This window comes from Pongo abelii, chromosome 1 (genome assembly GCF_028885655.2).
Source record: "Pongo abelii isolate AG06213 chromosome 1, NHGRI_mPonAbe1-v2.0_pri, whole genome shotgun sequence".
Taxonomy (NCBI): Eukaryota; Metazoa; Chordata; class Mammalia; order Primates; family Hominidae; genus Pongo; species Pongo abelii.
In genome coordinates, this window is record NC_071985.2 from 168,996,992 (window position 1) to 169,017,224 (window position 20,233).

Here is a 20,233-nt window from a genome sequence, read left to right on the forward strand (position 1 = left end):
AGAATATACAGTGCATGGGCAGACATAGCTGAACTGATCGGTACTGACAAACTTGGCCCTCAAATATTCTTTTTGGGGATAATTTCAGTTAAAATGCCTATCTCTCCTTTTTTTTTTTTTTTTGAGATGGAGTCTCGCTCCCATTGCGCAGGCTGGAGTGCAGTGGTGCGATCTCAGCTCACTGAAACCTCCACCTCCTGGGTTCAAGTGATTCTCCTTCCTCAGCCTCCTGAGTAGAGGGATTAGAGGCATGTGCCACCATGCCTGGCTAATTTTTGTATTTTTAGCAGAGACACTGTTTCACCATGTTGGCCAGGCTGGTCTTGAACTCCTGACCTCAGATGATCCACCTGCCTCGGCTTCCCAAAGTGCTAGGATTACAGGCGTGAGCCACCGTGCCCGGCCTCCTACCTCTTCTTAATGAGAAGAGAATGGATGCAGAGGGACTTTCCTGACTGTAAAATCTCACTTAAACCAAAGAATTGAAAACAGGTACTCAAACACACACTTGTACACAAATGTGCAGAGCAGCACTATTCACAATAGTCCAAATGTGGGAACAACTCAGGTGTTTATCAACAGATGAATGGATAGACAAAAGGTGGTAGATACCTACAATAGACTATATTATTCAGTCACGAAAAATGAATGAGGTACTGAAACAGGTTATGATGTGGGAAAGCCTCAAAAACATGCTAAGTGAAATAAGCTGAACAAAAAGGGCACATATTGTATGATACCATTTATATGAAATATTTAAAATAGGTAAGTCTTTAGAGAAAAGCAGATTGGTGGTTGCTAGGGGCTGGGGACAGGGAGGAATAAGAAGTAACTGCTTAGCGGGCATGGAATTTTATTTTGGGATGATGAAAATGTTTTGGAACTAGACAGATGTGGTGGTTATACAACATTATGAATATACTAACTACTGTTGACTTATTCATTTTAATATGGTTAATTCTGGCTGGGTGCAGTGGCTCATGCCTATAATCCGCACACTTTAGGAGATCAAGGTGGGAGGATCACTTGAGGCCTGGAGTTCAAGACCAGCCCGGACAACATAGTGAGACTCTGTCTCTACAAAAATAAAAATAAAAAAATTAGCAGGGCATGGTGGCACACACATGTAGTCCTATCTATTCAGGGGGCTGAGGCAGGAGGATTGCTTGAGTCCAGGAGTTTGAGGCTGCAGTTAGCCATGATCACACCACTGCACTCCAGCCTGGGTGACAGAGCAAGACCATCTCTTTAAAACATAACGAGAATAAAATAAATAATAAAATAAAATGGTGAACTCTATGTTATGTGAATTCCACCTTAATTAAAAAAAAATATCATTTACACAAGGGCCAAGGTAGAGGGACCTTGGGAGAGGGCCAGTGGTTGCAAATTCAAGCCTTGAGGTGGGGGAGGTCGTGGGGGTAGCTTTGTAAGTCATTTCCAAGCAGACTAATCTGATATAAGCATGAGCAGTTTACTCAGTATCAGCAGGTTCTTTTGTTTTGATTCTCATGGCTCTTCAAATGGAATGCCAGGGACAGTGACTCGGCAATCCCACAGCATGGCAGCCTCATAGGGACAGAGTGCAGTGAATTAAATAGCCCAACACCTCTGACTTCTGAATTTATCCCCCCAGCCCCTTTCATACACCCTGTTTTGAGCCATGGAGAGGAAATCACATCAAGATGGCTGCCCCTAAAACCCTTGAAGGAAAGTCATCACACAGCTCAAAGAGATAGAGGGTCCACAGGTTTGCTCAGTGAGCAGTTTATTAAAGTGGGAGTTATTTTCTGTCATGTGGATAGTAATTTCTCTTTACTCAAGCAAACACAACTTACTAATGCTTTCCCAAAAGACCATCACGGCCATGAATAAATGGAAAATATCCCTTTTTAAAACTTGTGAATCAGGCCACCTATTAGCAGATCTGGTTAAAAGCATGGCCACATAATGGCTCTAGTAACCTCAAGCGAGTGTGAAGCTTCCCACTTCAGAGGCAGGGTTCTTCTCCCTTGGGAGGGGCAAACAGATCTCTTAAGGTAAAATTAGCCTTGGCTTTTAATAAAAATGGGGCTATATTATAAAATTAAGGATCCAAGTAAAAGACGCAGAATTATTCCAATGTAGACAGAAGATCAGAGACATAGAAACTTAAAGAACAGATTATAATTGGAGGTGGTCTGAAAAGTTACCTTCTATTCCAACCTATCTCCTTCCTCTTCCGGAGGAGACTTCAAGCCTGGAAGCAACCTTAATCAACTGCTAACCAGGAGGAGGGGGCATCATTTAAATCTTATCAGCTCTGGCTGCACACACCTTGAAATGATGGCCCTGGGAGAGGGAGCATCTCTGGACAGGTATAGGCAGAGACAAGGAAAGGGATGGCTGGGGAGGGTGAGCATCCAGGAAGGGGAGCTGTCGGGAGCACCAAAAGCAGACTTCGCCTCAGGCTGGCTGTGGTCAAGAGATTACAGGTTAAATATGTGATCCTGAAGTTATCTCACAAACTCTGCTTTCTAAAGACCGGTCTGAAAGTGGGCATCAAAAAGTACGTGTTAACATACTTGACCTTTAAGGTCAGTTTTCAAAGGGAGCCAATCAAGGCATGTCAACCCAGAGGGCCAACGACTCACAGAGAAGCCTTAAATCTATAGGGTTGAGAATTCAGCTAACCCTTACATCCCTTTTTCTTTTATTGGAATGCCTTTGTAAGCATAAGCAATTTTGAGGTGACTGTGTCGAATATCACATGCTGGTTCCCACATCTGGTCAGTGACAATTTGGTTAACATTTATTCGCTTAGCTAAAGAGTCCCTCGACCTGTTTCATACCACCTTTTTTCTTTAAAAAATTAAATCAAAATTTTGAAGTTTTTTTCCCTTGGCTATTAAAACAAACAGATGAATAATGTTCTGTCATAATTTCCAGAGCAGCACGTAAGAGTTACTTGTGTCCAACTCAGAAAAGGGAAGGTATTGGTTTTGCTTCATAGTGATGTTTGGAAACACAAGGGTTTGCATTTCACTTGGAACAGGAGCAGAATTACCCAGGCTTGTATCTCACACACGTAATTTGAAGGAAAATTATGTGTGTAATATATTTTATTCCTATTTAAACACACATTTGAAATGATAGGACTGCACTAGTACAGTATTTGCAAGAATACAGAAGATTGCTAATCAAAAGAATTGAGTGATTTTTTACTGTCTTCAATTTACTGAGGTTTTCATGGTAGGGCGGTCTTGCACCTTCTAAGAATGCTTTGGATGTTTTTACTTTTCCTCTGTTAAGGGCCTGCTTTGCCCCCAAGGTTAGGCTGAAGCTGGAAATGCATAGGTGACACTTGGAGTCCCCGAGTTCAGGGCCCCCGAGTTCTTATTAGAGACCCCTTGGATGTGCTTTGGCAGTTCTCCAAATATCAGGCTTTCAAACCACCCCCTAAAATTGCCTATTAAGAATAATGGGACTTTAGAATAATATGAAATTCACACATACCAATCTAGGCAGATTTTCTACCACAAATGTTACTGGAATTGCTTTGATTTTTTTTTTTTTCTTTCCTTTTATGCCTTTGGCCATGGATTGAAAAAAGAGAAGGTTTGTGGAAAGAGTGGTAAATGGAATTTAGGGACATCTTAGGAGGGTTTTAGTTTCATCTTACTACTCAGAAGTGGGGTGAAACCCAATCCCCAATTCTTGCTTTTCTGTCTCATCTCAGCTTTGTTTCCCATTCCTTCTGCTGATGGTGGTTACAAAAGACTACTGGCCTCCGTAAAAAGCAATGGTGAGTTTAATGCCTCTCTGTACCCTCAACTCCAAAGGCCATACAGAGATGCCCACGTCACAGGTAGAATCTTACACATTTTTATAATTGCAGAAGCAGCAATTCACATTAAAATAGTGATTAATTTGTAATGCACAGATTTGTCCTGTTCCTTCTCTGTTTCAATCCTCCTAAAGGCGTCCCTTGCCATGCTAAGTAAAACTGGCATCTTTACAATATCCTTACATCATCTTCTCCCGCCTCACCTCGCCTCTCTGACCTCTTGCCCTGCCACTTCCCCCCGACCCTTACTTGATTATTACCTATTGTGTTAATATTTAGTCTCATCAGGCATACTCTCTATTGATATATTCAATTGTTTATTGTTTATAAACAAACTTCATGGGAATAGGAACTTTGTTTTGGTCACTACTATGTCCCTAATGGCCAGAATAGTGCCTATTAAGTATCAAGTTGTTGATACTTAATAAATAAATGCTTAATAAGTGAATTAAACCTCTCCCACTTTTTATTTTAATTTCTGTGTGGTGGCAGCAAAGAGGGATCCTCCAGCAATCTGGTATGTGTAGTCAATCTCTCTACTTCCCCACCCCAGCCACCCAACCTCTCCATGCATTTTTCTTTATTTTTTGAGACAGGATCTCACTGTGTCACCTAGGCTGGAGTGTGGTGGTGAGACCAGAGCTCACTGCAGCCTCAAACTTCCAGGCTTAAGTGATCCTCCTGCCTCAGCCTCCTGAGTAGCTGGAACTACAGGCTTGTGCCACCATGCTTGGCTAGTTTTTTCACTTTTTTTTTTTTTGTAGAGACAGGGTCTTGCTATGTTGCCCAGGCTGGTCTTGAACTCCCACCTTGACCTCCCTAAGTGCTGAAATTACAGGCATGAGCCACCGTACCTGGCCTCCCCATGCATTTAGTTTTGCTAAATGGAAGAAATAATGAGAAGAGGAAGAGGGGCAGCTTCTAAGAGTAGCAACCTTGAAAACTAAATTTGCTTCCAAAGGAATTCTTGAATTTGACCACTTTCTTCCCTCACACCTCAGGTCATGGCTCTCAGCTGCCCCTCACTGAGAGCCCTACCTCCAACCTTCCACTCTTCCAGTCCATCCTCCAAAGGCTGCAAAACACCATCTAAGATGGAAATCTGCGTGATTGCTGAGGCTGATGTTCTTCACAAGCCATCGGGCCATTCTTGGGTCCACAGTAAGTGAATGCTTGTTATTAGAATGCCTGTATGAGACTGCAAGCTCACGAGCATCTCAGCTAATTTGGTTTTCAAGTTAAGACGGTTTCTTCTTTTTCTCCTCTTCATTTCTTCTTCCTACCATTATGCCCTATTGAGATTTTATTCTATGCTCAACAGTATTCTAGGCCTCGAGGTAGACATCAAAAAAATTACCTTTGACTTTCAGCATGGATATAATTTGTGATCATACATGTTTATGAAAATACTACATTGCCCCAAACCAGAAGCAACCAAAAGAGAGAGAGGAGACAGAGAAAGAGACAGACACACACAGAGGAAAGAGAAAGAGAGAAGGAGGAGAGAGAGAGAGAGACAGAGAGAGAGAGATGAAAGCTTACTATACACCTACCTTGTACCAGGAACCCCTCAAGGTAGGTAGCATTATCTCCATTTTATAGTTGAGGAATTAGGTCCAGAGATTAAGTCTCTTTCCCAAAACCTTAGGTCTTGCTCCAAATTTCTTGCAGTGTCCATTATAAGAAATATATAATAAAGCCAAGAGCTTTGAAATGTGTACATATATGATTCAGTGAAAAAGAGACAACACAAAAGAGTATTTGCACAAATAACACTGCCATGTAAAGTGTGGAAGGAGTTTAGATGGAAACAGTTCGATTTTATTGGATTATTCATCCTCAAAATTGCCCAAGTGCTTAACAATGATACAATAGTTAGGTTAAAATACTGAGGAAACAAACTTGAAAAAAGGTGCTAGGTTTTGTTCTACACTGCCTAGACTCAGTAGAAGGGAGAGAATTTGTAAGCAATGGCTGAAGAAGGATTTTTAGAGGAGAAGAAGAGGGTGGAAGATGTGGGAGGCACCTAAAGCCAGAAAGACAATGAACAGAAAAGATCCCTCCCAGGCAGCCTGGCTGGATTCAGGGTCCCTCCATCCAACAAGGACTGTTCTCACTTCCTAGATATGGCCAGGAAAAATGCTAGCCAAGTACATTTCAAGTTTCTCTAGGGCATTCCCTAACTGAAGCATGATGCTGGGACCGAACTTGGCATTGCTGAGTGGAAAAGTCACTGGACTGGAAATGAGAAGACCAGGGTCTTTGTCCCACTTTGGCTGCCAACAAGGTTATTTCCATACAACCTTGGATAGGTCACTTACCGTCTTTGTCCTCACTTACTCCATTTGTATAATATGGAAGTTGAACTGTATAATATGTTCTTTCCAATTCTAACCTTTTATGGTTACTCTAGTGTAAGCTTTCAATATATCCCACCAAGATGGCTGCAGGAGTCCCCTAACTGGTCTCCCTACCTCTATTCTTGGCCTGTAAATTGATCTTTCCTGTTGCCATAGAATGATGAGCTAATAGGTAGACCGCATTATCTCTTTCTTACAAATGTTCAGTGACTCTCTACTGTATAAAGTCCACTGGCAAAGGTCTTAGACCATTAACAGCAATCACAAGGTCCCGATATAACTGCCCCACGGACATCTTCAGCCCAGTCTCCTGCATTGCCCCTCTTGGTCCTCAGGTCCTGGTATTAAGGAACAGCTTATAGTTTCTGAACATATCACACTGGCACTGATGTTTGTGCCTTGGCTATTTCCCTTCCAGGAAATCCATTCTCATCTTTCTTCATCTGGCTCTCTCTCCCTCATCCTTCCAGTTTCGGTTCAGTCTCATCTCCTTTAAGATGCTTTCCTGAAACTTTCAGATTAGTTCATGAGAAAATATGTGCTCTCCAGCATCCTTCACTGTATAATTATTATTTGTTGAGAAGTCTGTTCCTCTACCAGGCAGTATGTTCCGGAAATACAGCAACTGTTCTTACTTTTCCATGTAGTAGTAATGCAGCCCCAGTCTCACTCCCAGCAGAGTCTAGTACATATAACTTGGTTTGTAGAAGGCACCAAATAAATGTTTATAAAAGTGCACTCTATGTTTCTCTGCTATGGCTACACAGACCTCCTCCAGATTCCAACACCATCAGCCTTTAGCAAGCCCTCATTTGAATACAATCCCAAAGGTGGAACAAGGCAAGTTCCATCCCTATTTCTTAAGTGCACTAGGCGAGCTCCCCATAAGCCCTGCCAACTTTAGTCTTTTAGTTTCGGAGCTGGTGGGTCAAAGGCAGGCTCATGGCTCCCCACCTCTCCCACTGATTAACCAGAAACGAAAAGGCTTCACAATCCCTGGGCCCAGGTTGCTGTTATGTGGGGCTCGTAGTATGGAATAGTATCTGACTCCATGAGAGTATTTGAAGCTTTACTAAACACCCCTAACCTATCAACTCCCAGCTTTGTAGTCATTTCCAGTTGGAATGTTTTTAGGCTGAAAAAAGACAGGTTTGTGAAAAGACATAAACATCTTTGGTGAGAGGTGACATATGTTTTCTCCTAGTGAAAGCAGGGCACTCCTGTAGATTCTGCAGTTTTTGGATACTGCACAAAATACATCTCTTAGGCAATTAATCTCCTGGCAGGCTTTGAGTGAAGCAATTACCCCATGTTTTTCTTTGTCATTGTTCGAAAGTTTAACAGTGCATCTATCTACTTTATTTGAGTCTGGAAAGCCAAAGCCCGCCTTGAAACCTCTACAGCAAACATATGTAAAAACGTTTAGTGTTCACACGTTTGATTTAAATATTGACAAATTTTTTCATTAGAACATTAAACCCTTTGCTTGATTCATCTTACATGCTTTCCAGAAGAGTGACTTCCCCCATTAGAATGACTCCTAGTAACTCAATACAAACTCTGCAAGCAAGAGATCATGGAACATGGTAGTCTATTGTGCTCACATTCTGTGGTGAGGCAGCTGTAACTGGTTATGAACCAGTGCTGGAAATAGTATTTGGAGCTTTCTTGGCAGATTTCTTACATCGTTATTCAATATGAACTGCAAATCATATGCTCATAGTTATGAAAATGTCAGAAACTCCTAGTGTTCATGCTTTGTTTGACAAAGCTACTTTCGAGTAGTGTTGGAAGGCAGAAGTGTCCAGCACTTCTGGATGCAGAAGGAAAGAACACCCTCCCACCCCTGGCAGTTTTTGAGAAGTTGGTATTTGCTCCTATATGACAAGAGCTCAACTCTGAACTGATGGACGTACGTTTCACATAGTCTTGATTAGTCCGGGATGTGTGTCAGGGCTACTAGAGGTCTGGAAGGAAATGCAAGAAACTTGTGCACTTCTTGCTCAGTTTCGTCAACTGAGCTTCAGACCAGGGTCAGCAAACTATTTGATCTGAATCCTAGGGGCAGCTGAGCAATGCTCCCCATGGAAGGAGCAGGAAAAAACCGGGCCTAGAAGGAAAGGAGAGAACAGACAGTGAAGAAAAGAAAAAGGGGCAGATGGAGACAGAGAGGGAAGGAGAAAGGGAAGAAGGGAGAAAAAGAAAGGCAAAGCTTGAGATCAGTCTAATATCTAACAATAATACAATAAATGTGCATGATGTATTTTATAATTTAAATTTAGACTTTCATCACATTCTTATAAGATACCCCAGGGCATTCTCATTCCACTCTTTTAAAAATAATACTTGTTGTGGCAATTTTGAAGAATAGAAGCACAAAGAAGGGAATTAAAATCATCTACATCCACAAACCACAGATAATTAAGGTTAATATGTAGCATATATTCTGTACGCATACATATAAACACACAAATTATTTTTGCAAATTGGAATTATGCAAGACATAGTTTCTTCTTTTTAATGTAATATGTATTTTCCACATTATGAAGTATTCTTCTAAAATATTACTTTTAGTGACCACAATTACATAGTTACTATTATATTCAACTTATCATTATTTATAAAAATGTTGAGATAAACATCCTTGTAGATAGATCCTTATATACTGCTATGATTATTTTTCTAGGCTCAAAACAATAAATGGAATTATTTTGAGGTAAAAAGTATGCACATTTTCAGGGTTTTTACATGTATTTATAAATATCTTTTAAGAAAATTGTTATGACTTATATTTCTACTATCAATGGGGAAGAGTATCTATTTTTCTGCACTCAATGCCTACAAGTGCCTGTTAAAGTACCTGCTGGGTAAAATCACTTTTTAAGATCATACCTCGTTTTTTTATCCTAGTAAAGTTAAACATCTTTTTCATATGTTCACGTATGTAAAACTTTTGTACTAGTTATTACATGAACTGTTTGTACATTTTTAGCACTTTTTCTGTCCATTCTATGTTTATATTAGTATTCTTTATTAGATGAAAACACTGAAGTTTTATGAGATTAACCAACTTTCCCAAGATCACACAGCTAGTTAAGTGGCATAAATGGGACTCAAATTTGGGTTTTCTAAGTTGGCTTCATGTCGTGCCAGGTACAGTGTTCTTTTCTAAATTCCAAGAATAATGATGTCCTGAAATCCAACATGTCAAAGACAAACCCATTGAATGCCAAAATGAATAAAACCGAGGGAACTTACAATAGTATAACAAGACATAGTGTCCCTCCATGAGGATCAAACATTGTTTTGGTCTTTGATTCTACTCACCAAACAATGCTTGGAATATTTGCAGAGACATAGAGGTAGCCTATTAACCACTTCTACAAAGTGTTTTATTTAAATGATCTCTTGTGTCCCTTCCAGAGTGGCAGGCTTAAAGGAAATCTGGATGGGAGACCATGTGAGGAGAGATACTGAGGAAGGGGAGGCTTGCCGTTGTAAAGCAAGATGGTGCATTAGTTGGTAGTGTTTTCTACTGGATCAGTGAGGGAATGTAGCTATCAAAAACCTGAGTGACATTAGGGGCACTTGTGACTAGGATGTATTCTCTGAAATGAGGGAGGAGCTATTCTTTCTTCCCTCTTACTGGTCAAACTTCAACTTCACCTGGAGCATCAGGCACCACTGTGGACACCAGATGTCATCAGGGCTATACATCAGTGATCGTTCTTTAAAAGCAAAGAGACTAGGTTGGGGAAGAGAACTAAAATGATGTCACAAGAGGAATCATTGAAGGAGCTAGAGACGTGAGCCTGGAGAGGAGAAGACTCCAGGGAAATGAGAACATCGTTCAAATGCTTGAAGGACAGCTCTGTGTCCTCTACCAGACAGATGTGCTCTTTAAGCACCTTCTCCAGTTCCTCATCTCCGGTATCCTAGCATATGGGGGTCAGCCAGAACACAGACATTTATTGGTGGCCTACTGACAGCCCACTCCTCCCACTCTTGGGGCTACAGCAGTGGACAAGGCAGAACCCCTGCCTTACAAAGCATGCATCCTAAGGGTTTCCAGTACATGACTGCTGAAGGATGAATGAATACATAAGTGGATGCCTCAAAGATTAAACATCAAAATGGGGAACCGCGGAGGAATATTTGGATTGAGAGGGTAAAGCAATGATACCCTCAGAAATGGTGGAAGAACAGTGCCAGTCCCCAGAAAGCTGAAGTCAAGAGGTCTGAAGAGAAAGGGCCAATTAGTTCCTTCTTCCCCATCCTCACATCACTAAGTTACATTTTAATGAAAGTTCCACCTGGTTAAATTGCATTGATGACTCCTACTGTTTTCAGGATAAAGTGTAAATCCCTTAACATGATTCATAAGCTAGCTCACAAATTGGAGCTTGACTATATTTCCAGCCTCAACATCTCGGGTTCAGACAAAACAAGGAGAATCAGATAGAAAATTCCTGCTTGGAGTCAACTAAATGCAAGCTAAGCGAGGCTAAGGGGAGCAGCCTTCAACGAATTTTACTGGTTCCTTCAACTAGCACTAATTGAGCACCTGGTCGGTGCCAGGTTGTGGCAGCTGGTGCAGGCTCTGGTGCTCAAAGAGCTCACAGTTTAAAGAGGAGGAAGTAGCTAACCATAATGAAATGCCATAAGGGCTACTACCTGGTGAGGGCTGCCTCTCCAAGGGTAGAAGTCAGGAAGAAATGGCAAGAAAAGAGGCAGAGGTAGATCTATTGATTCATTCTGCAGATATTGAGTGCTTGCTATGAGTAGCCATTATTTTAGGTGCCAGGGCTCAGTGGTGTACCAAGGGCTGGGCAACAGAGCAGTCTGCTCTGGTGCAGCCAATATTGGGTGCAGACTCTGTGGATAATTTAAAAACAATAATGAGATCAATTATAAGTTAGTCCACTTTTATTACCATTATGCACCGGCAATTCAAACAATGTTGTTTAAAATACTCTTCCCCGCCAAGGTGGATGTTCCCACTGCCCAGCCCTTGGTACACCACTGCTGGGTCTACTACATTGAACAAAACATCCCAAAGTCCCTGCCCTCATGGCAGTTTACATTCCTGGGGAGGGACAGTGGTGGAGACTTCTAGTTGTCCATCAAGATCTGCTCTTCTCCCCCAATTTTAATAGTAGAACTCCTTACATTGACTGACCACCAGCTGGAGACCACAGCTAGATATGGTCATGTGACTATGTTCTGATCAAGGAGGTGTTTACCTTCTGATCAAGGTGTACCACCTCTGGGTCAGGTCCTTACCAAAATAAAGAAACAGGAGGAAGGAAGGAAGGAGGAAAGGAGGAAAGGAGGAAAGGAGGGGAGGAGGAGGGAGGGAGGGAGGAAGGAAGAAAGGAAAGGAGGGAGGGACAGGGAAAGAAAGAGAGGAGACAGGAAGGAAGGGAAGGGAAAAAAGAAAAGATAGAAGATAGGGCTGAGCAAAAAAAAAAAAAAAAAGGGTATCCCCCTGACTGGAGTGTGGCCATGAAGAGAAATGCTGAAGAAGCCATCCAGAACAAGGTAAACACTACAGGTTGAGGCTGGCAGAGGAATAAGATAGACTGAGGCTGGATGTTAATGTGAACACTGGGAACAGAGATACTCTTCCAGCTATGGAGAGCCTCCTCTAGACTAGAGGGAAATCAATTTCTACCTTGATTAAGCCATTCTCCATCCATCCATCCACCCATCCATCCATTTATTACACCAACTTAGACTGAACCCTAAATAATACTGGGAGGTAGACTATAAACAAATAAAGGAAATATATAGTCTGGCAGGTGTTAAGTGAATGCAGGAAAATAAAGTGGGGTGGAGGAGAGTGAGTGTTGCTGGGTCAAGGAGGCTGCAGTGCCGTTGTTACCATTAGACCTACATGGTCCAGTATGGTAGTATGGTAGCAACTAGCCACACGTGCCTGCTTTTGAGCATTTGAATGTGGTGGGCTCAAACTGAGATGTGTGGTAAGCGCAAAATACACTCTGGATTTCAAAGACTTAGTACCAAAGGAAAAAAAAAGAGTAAAATATCTCATTCATATTTTTATATTTATTACACGTTAAAATGAAAATATTTTGGATCTTTGGGTTAAAAATAGATTATTAAAATTACTTTCATTCATTTTTACTTTTTAAAATGTAGCTCTTAAAAACTGAAGATGACGTATGTGGTTCCACTGGACAATGCTGCTTTAGGCTCCCCATAGCAATTCCTCACTGTGCCCCGCACAGCGCTCTCCATGAACCTACTACCTCCTTTGTATTGTTGACTCCCTAGGCCACCCCCAACTCCAGGCTTTCCATGGTCCTGTTCATGGGAAAGAATCCTGCTCTCTGGATATTAGGCTTTATTAATAATAATCATCATCACCCAGTAGGTTCCTTTAAAGACTCAGCAAAGGGAGTTCCCTACATGGAGGCCCAGTGCACATTGCCTCTTTGGAGAACAGTCGAGAACCACCAAAAGGTTTTGCTTCTCAAAAATAACACATCATTTCCTGACTGGACTGCCACAATACACACATTTCCACCATTGAAAGTTTGCCTTTTCTTAAAAGCTTTTATTTCTAGAAGAATCCTTTTTAAGAAAGTGGCATTTGAAAAACTCTAAGTCACAGTATCCAAGAGCAAAGGCTTTGGAATCAAATAAACCAGAGTTCAAATCCTAGCTCTCCCCTTTCTTACCCACGTGGCCTTAAATAATTACTTACCCATTTAAGCATCCATTTCTTCATTTCCAAAGTCAGGATATTATCACCTACACCTTACATGGCTGTCCTGACCTACTATGGTTCCATCTTTAACACATGTGCCATGGATATAGGTCAGCTTAGATTATAGACTATAGGCCCCCAGCCATCACTTTTGTTTTTTTTTTGAGATGGAGCCTCACTCTGTTGCCTAGGCTAGAGTGCAATGGCGTGGTCTGGGCTCACTGCAACCTCCAACTCCTGGGTTCAAGCGATTCTCCTGCCTCAGCCTCCCAAGTAACTGGGATTACAGGCGCCCACCACCACGCCTGGCTAATTTTCGTATTTTTAGTAGAGACGGGGTTTCACCATGTTGGCCAGGCCGGTCTGGAACTGCTGACCTCGTGATCTGTCTGCCTCAGGCTCCCAAAGTGCTGGGATTACAGGTGTGAGCCACCATATCTGGCTGCCAGCCATCACTTTTAAAAAGCTGTTGAGAATCATGAATAAGGATAAAAAAATACAACTATGGGGGTATATACTTTCCCTTCCACTGCCTCTCAGAAAAATTCAACTGGGGGGAGTGGGCTAAAAAAGGCAGTAAAAGGGGGACCACATTCCCCCAGAGGATAAACAATAAATGCCAAAATTCCCGTTATGCACATATAGCATTCTACTGAGAGGCCAAGGAGTCAGGAATATGTGTGAAAAAAATTAATTGAAATGGCTCTTTAAGAAGCAAGAAAAACAAGGTAACCCCATCATGTCCTCAGTGAAATGTCCTTTTCACATTGGCCCTCGGGTTACGCCAGCCAGAGATGACCTGTCAAGGTGAAGCTGGCTGACACACGATGAAGTGTTTCATTAATACTGTCAAACCATGACAACATTTACAGTCCACGTGCTGGACCTTCACGTGTCACCTAGACATGAATCTTTTAAAATTTACATAGCCCAGAACAGTTGAAATATCAACAGCTTTTATCCATGAGTCACATGGAGGAGTAAGTGCTATATATGCATTATCTCATTTCACTCTCACTGCAACACTGGGCTTGTTAACTGGGTATTGTTAACTCTGATTTACCAAGGCCTAAAAAGCCTCCTCATTTTCCCCTTGATCTAAGCATCAGAACGAGCGTTAGGATCAGGTCCATCTAATTCTTTTTTTTTTTTTTTTTTTTTTTGAGACGGAGTCTCGCTCTGTAGCTCAGGCTGGAGTATAGTGGCGCGATCTTGGCTCACTACTACCTCTGCCTCCCAAGTCCCGGTTCAAGCAATTCTCCTGCCTCAGCCTCTGGAGTAGCTGGGATTACAGGCATGTGCCAGCATACCCAGCTAATTTTCGTATTTTTAGTAGACATGGGGTTTCACCGTGTTGGCCAGGCTGGTCTTGAACTCCTGACTTCGTGATCTGCCTGCCTTGGCCTCCCAAAGTGCTGGGATTACAGGCTTGAGCCCCTGTGCCCGGCCAGGTCCATCTAATTCTTAACCATTTTGCTATACTGCTAAATACAGAAAGGCCAGGCTTACAATGTTTACATTTATTATGAATTATTAATGACTTATAAACTGAATGGGATCTTGCTTGAATGTTTTAATTATTATTATTATTTTGAGACAGGATCTCATGCTGTCACCCAGGCAGGAGTGCTGTGGCACAATCACAGCTCACTGCAAACTTGACCTCCTGGGCTTGGGTGATCCTCCCACCTTAGCCTCCTGGGTAGCTGGGACCATAAGTGCCCACCACTACACCCAGCAATTTTTGTGTGTTTTTTTCTGTAGAGAAAAGGTTTCACCATGTTGCCCAGGCTGTTCTCAAATCCCTGGGCTTCAAGTGATCTCCCCGCCTTGAACTCCCAAAGTGTTGGGATTACAGGCATCGGCTGAGGTACCCAGCCCCTGTTTTAATTATTTGTATGAGGACAAAATGCTAGTGAACTGATCTCCTTGACTAGGAAGTAGATGGTGAACATGTCTGTGACTGAGAATGTCTTGTGGGAGCTGCCTAATATTTGTACAGGAGACCCAGTGTGGTGTTGTGGAAAGAGGACAAGGCTGGAGGAAGGCAGGCACTGTCAGCCTGATAGGGTGATGTTGGGGCATTTTTAAAGCCTCTGTGAGTCTCAGTTTGCTCATCAATGAAATGGGAATACTTACTTCCACAGTGCCTGTATTACAGGGTTTTTGTATGATAATGCATGTGAAAATGCTTTTGTGAGCTACAAAATCCTACATGAATACCACAGACAAATCAGGTGTGTGGCATGCAGCAGGTGATTTGAGAAAAAGGCAAATACTGGCAGATCTAACTTCTTACATAAGCTAGAGTCATTTCAGAAAATGTGATTTTTATCATTCTTCCCCCACTCATTGGTTTGAGAGAAAAAAATAATACTTTTTTTCTTAACCCAAGCCAAATTGAAAATTGAAGCAATGAATAACATTACAAAGTGGGCTCCTGCATACAAAGCATTTTCCATATATTATCTCTATTTGATCCTCAAAATCATGCTAAGAGGCAGATATTTCAAAGATGAGGAAAATGAGGTCGAAGAGATCAAATAGGCTTTATTTGATAACTTGGTGATTAATTGGCCAGATGGGGACTCAATACCAGGTCTGTTACGTCTTTTCCTCTTTACTGTTTCCTCTGAGTTGAACCCCCATTCTCCCACACCCCTCTATTCCCTGCCCCAAAAATGTTTAGCAGAAGACAAAGTAACATCATTGACCAATCACTGGTTTTCTTAGTCAATCAGGCCTTGGTTGAGGACATATTTATTTTATAGCACTACACAGAGGGTTCAAAAGGCAGGTTAGACTTGATTTCTTCCCTCAAGGAGCATGTAATGTTTCTGGAGAGACAAGATATAAAATGTTGAAATAACATTTCATATGTTATTTCATATGAGAGGCCGTGTGTTAAATCATATACCATGGAATCTAAGTGTAACAGATTCAGTGCAGGAAAATCCACTGTAGGCTGGGGTGGTCAGGGATAACTTCTTGGAGAAGGCGGAACTTGAGTTTCCTCTCAAAGTCATGGCAGAATGGAAGCCAGGGCCAGATCCCGAGTCCCAGCCAAGTGTTGTCTCACTGCACAGATTGGTGCCAAAGGGAAGAGTAGATTATACATTTAAAATGCCCTTTTCCTTTCAATGTACCCAGCTCTTCGAGCTGCTGGATGTAATTCCCAGCAAGCAGAGGCAATCTGTGAATGTTTGTTATCTAATAGGTTCCTTCTTATGTTAGTTGAAATAACCATCACAATATCAGTAAAATCATCAAGGACAAGGCTTCAGAACAACATTTTCCTTTCGTAAAAGAGCTATACTTTTTGAGGTAATACTCATTTAAAAAGGGGCATTCTTTTATGTGGCTTTCCCAAGAATGCAGCCTGGCAATTTAAAAGTCCAAGTAGTAAAGCTTCCCCTTTGGAAACCTCCTTTATATCTACCATGTGCACATTCGCCAGGCATAATGTTAAAAATATTGTGACACAAAATCACCACCCCATCCTTTCAAGTTTGATGCAGCCAGTTTAATGTTCAATATCGCTGTCCACAGAAATGCTTTTTGATCTGAGGAGATATGAGACACAGCCATCCCACAGCTGGAATGTAAGGATTCTATAGAAGAGCATGGATTAACTTGAAAGTGCGGTGGAACGGGATGGTCTCATCTCATTAGTGACCAAGAGTTCACAAGAAACTCCCTATTTGTTTCAACACATTGTAAATCTGTGTCCCCAGTGCCAAACTCTGTATCTGGCATAAAGCAAGTACTCAAGAGATAAATACTGAATCAATGAAGAGCTACGATCTTTCATGATCCGGCACTTTACAGTGCTTTTAGAATCCTTATTCTAACCATAATCATGTTGACCATTTATTGGCAGATGTGTATTAAGCACTTTATAAATATGATCTTACTTGTTCCATACAAGAATCATGTAGAGGCAGGTATTACTCCTCCCATTTAATAGATGAGGAAACTGAGGTTTAGAGAATGAAGCAATTTCCCCAAGTTCACACCCAGTTCCACACAATGCCTAAGCTCATGCTGCCACCCTCTGTTTACAATGCCACTCAACCTTCAGGTGCATCAGGCAGGAATAGAGATAGAGCAAAAGCAGATGATAATAGCAGTATTAATAAAATAAATATATATTGAGTGCTTATTCTTTTTAAGTGATATATATATACACATATATATATATATACTTTATCTCATTTATTTATCATTACAACCATAAGAGGTAAGTTCTATTTACCCTCTTATACAGATGAGTAAACTGAGGCATATATAAGAATTTAAGAAATGCAGTTTGGGAGGCTAGGGTGGGAGAACTGCTTAAAGCCAGCAGTTCAAGACCAGCCTGGGCAATAAGGCAAGACCTGTCTCTACAAAAAAAAAAAAAAACTAAACTAAAAATTAAAAATTAGCCAGGCATGGTGGCATGTGCCTGTAGCCCCAGCTCTTCGGGAGGCTGAGGCAAGAGGATCCCTTGAGCTCAGGAGTTCAAGGCTGCAGTGAGCTATGATTGCACCACGGCACTCCATCCTGGGCAACAGAGCAAGTTATAAAAATAAAAATAAAGAAATGTGTCCAAGGTCACCCAGTTAGTAAATGGTGGAGCAAGGTACCAGATGTGATACTGTACATATTACTTAAAATCACTTCAATGAAAAAATCCCAACATAACTGGGCACGTGCCTGTAGTCCCAGCTACTCGGAAGGCTGAGGTAGGGGGATTGCTTGAGTCCAAGAGGTGGATGCTGCAGTGAGCCATGATCGCACCACTGCAATCCAGCCTGGTGACAGAGTGAGACCTCGTCTCAAAAACAAACAAACAAAACAACAACAACAACAACAAAACAACCATCTTATTTTTACCTATTTTACCTCTACTTAACCAAAATTGGATTATAACAATATAAAAGGCAAACAAGTCTTGTTAACTGACTATTCCAGTTAATGGAGGATTTATCACATATCTGATGATGTGCTGAGCCTTGGCTTACCTCCCTGTGTAAAGAGGAGGTGGGACAAGATAAGGCTGATTCATGGTCCCTGCCAGGAATGCACTTGGATGGCCCTATGATTCCCTCATCGTTCACCACTGAAAGGCAGTTGATACCCGTTTGAATTGTGTCAATCAGAAAAGGCAATGTGCCAGGTTTGTTAATGCCAACCTAAACAACTTCTCAATTGCTCTGTCAGCACTGTCAGTACCCTGGGCCCTATTGTGGAGCAGAAAAAAAATGCTTAAGCATGTCTCCCCCACCCTTTCTTTAAAGGTGCTGCAGGGCTGTGGAGCCGGGGTTCTTTCAGTACTACCTGTATCAGGATGCCAGCTTTGTTGTTCACATCTGCCCTGGGCACCTTTGCATAGTCAACGACTGAGTCTCTCTCCCATCAGTCACTCCTTTAGAAACTGCTCTCTCTCTCCTAAAATTAAGCCTTTGAGCTTTTGCTTCTCAACATTTCATACTGATAGTATCAAAAGGGCATTAACTTTCTAAGAAGTGACATATTAAGCTGAAGAATTCCGATGGTGTGATTTCAATGACCTAACTGCATGTCAGTCATGTTGCACGTTGAGATGGCCTCAAGCGGCTCCAACAGGGCAGCAATTGTGCAAGGTGGTGACACTTCCCAGTTTCAGTCATCAGCTTGGGCTTTCTATTCTCTCCCCCTGGTAGGTGAGTCTCATCTTGGCTCCAAGTTCACCGGTCATGGTCCCACATATAGAAAGAGTTAAAGGCAGAGGCACAATTCAGGGGCAGAGGGAGAAAATGGACTGAGTTCCCATGCCAGGAGTCATGCCAAGCACTTTAAAATTTATCCTTTTAATCCACATATATCACCACGAGTAAGAGTGTTTTTATCTTCATTTTATAGATGGGGGCAGGGAGGCGATTGTTAAATGTTAAAGTTGGGCCTCCAACCCAGATCTGTCAGATTCCAAAAGAAAAATCCTTGGATCTTTTTAAACTTTATGCTTTCTTTTTTCTTTCTTCCTTCCTTCCTTCCTTCCTTTCTTTCTTTCTTTCTGTCTCTCTCTCTCTCTCTCTCTTTCTTTCGGATGAAACACTAGAACTCTCCAGAATAAATTGGTACCTGGGTCTCTTCTGAAGTGAGCTGCTCTTAGGAGCTTCAAATGAGGGTCTTTGAAGCCACATGAAAATTGATGAGTGGTTGTAACATCCAAGGTACCAAATCAGACACACTTGTAATTGTTCCCAATGTGAGTTTTCACCCCAAAGTTCTCTTCTCTCTCTCCCTCATTTTTCCCGAGTACATGGGGGAGAAAGTCATGATGAGGGGATGATCTGCCTTCCAGTTTAAAATCATAAGAATGGCTTGGAAACTTAAGAGCAGTGAGATTCTGGACCATTAACAACCACACTAACTTGCAGCTTCCTTATCTGTACAATGGGGCTAATGACTCAACGGCTATCTCTTCAGCCTACTGCAGAATATAGGGATGGTACCTGTGAAGCCCTTTGTAAACTGCAGAGTGCTATGTCTACTTTCACTGATTCACTCTTTCCATAGATATGGTGTACCTCTTTGTGAAATGCACAGTGTTAGGCTATTTAGTGAAAACCAATGAAGAAAATACAATCTCTTCCCTTAATGTATGCACATTCTTGAATAGAAAAGACATTTACAGAAATAACTATAAAAGAGTGTAGAAGAGAAGAAAACAGGCACCAGAACAAAGAGAAACACAAGATGCAGGTTGAGGGGCACCTGAGAGCAGGGTTAAGTGAGGGGATTCAGAAAAACAGAAGAAAGTAGCTTAGGTAAGAGCAGTCTGGAAGATTAAATCTATGGAAGGTGGCCACTGTTTCATTAAATTATGCATTCTTTCATCTATTACCAATTCATCACATGCTTATTATGTACTGGCTACTGTGCAAATTAGTGCGGCAACGTGGAAAGGTGAAATAGGGAATGCTGGCAGGCTGTCCACAGGGAAATGTCCAATGGGAGGCTGGAAATGCAGGTCTTGCATTCAGGAAAAGAGTCAGGGTTGGCTGATAAATTTCAGTCGTCCTTATAGAACCGCCAGTTGAACCTATAAGAACTGATGAACACACTGGGTATGCAGGTGAGATTAGATGGTGAGGGAAGGAGGAAGGACAGGGACAGAAACTTGTGTGGGAATACACAAATATGAGGTTGAAAGAGGAAGAGAAGTCAGCAAAGCACACTAAAAAGAGTCTCAGAGAGGTGGGAAAAAAGGGTAAAAGATGCTATGAAAGGGTAACCAGCTGCATCCCATTCTACAAAGTTCACTGGTGACTGAGAAGAAACCACTGG

The 20,233-nt window shown here is 41.8% G+C and overlaps 1 protein-coding gene across 4 annotated transcripts in view; it reads right to left on the bottom strand.

Moving 5' to 3' along the window:
- ROR1 (receptor tyrosine kinase like orphan receptor 1) overlaps positions 1-20,233 on the bottom strand; it is a 409,096-nt gene that overhangs the window by 48,514 nt on the left and 340,349 nt on the right. The gene's annotated exons all lie outside the window — the stretch shown is intronic.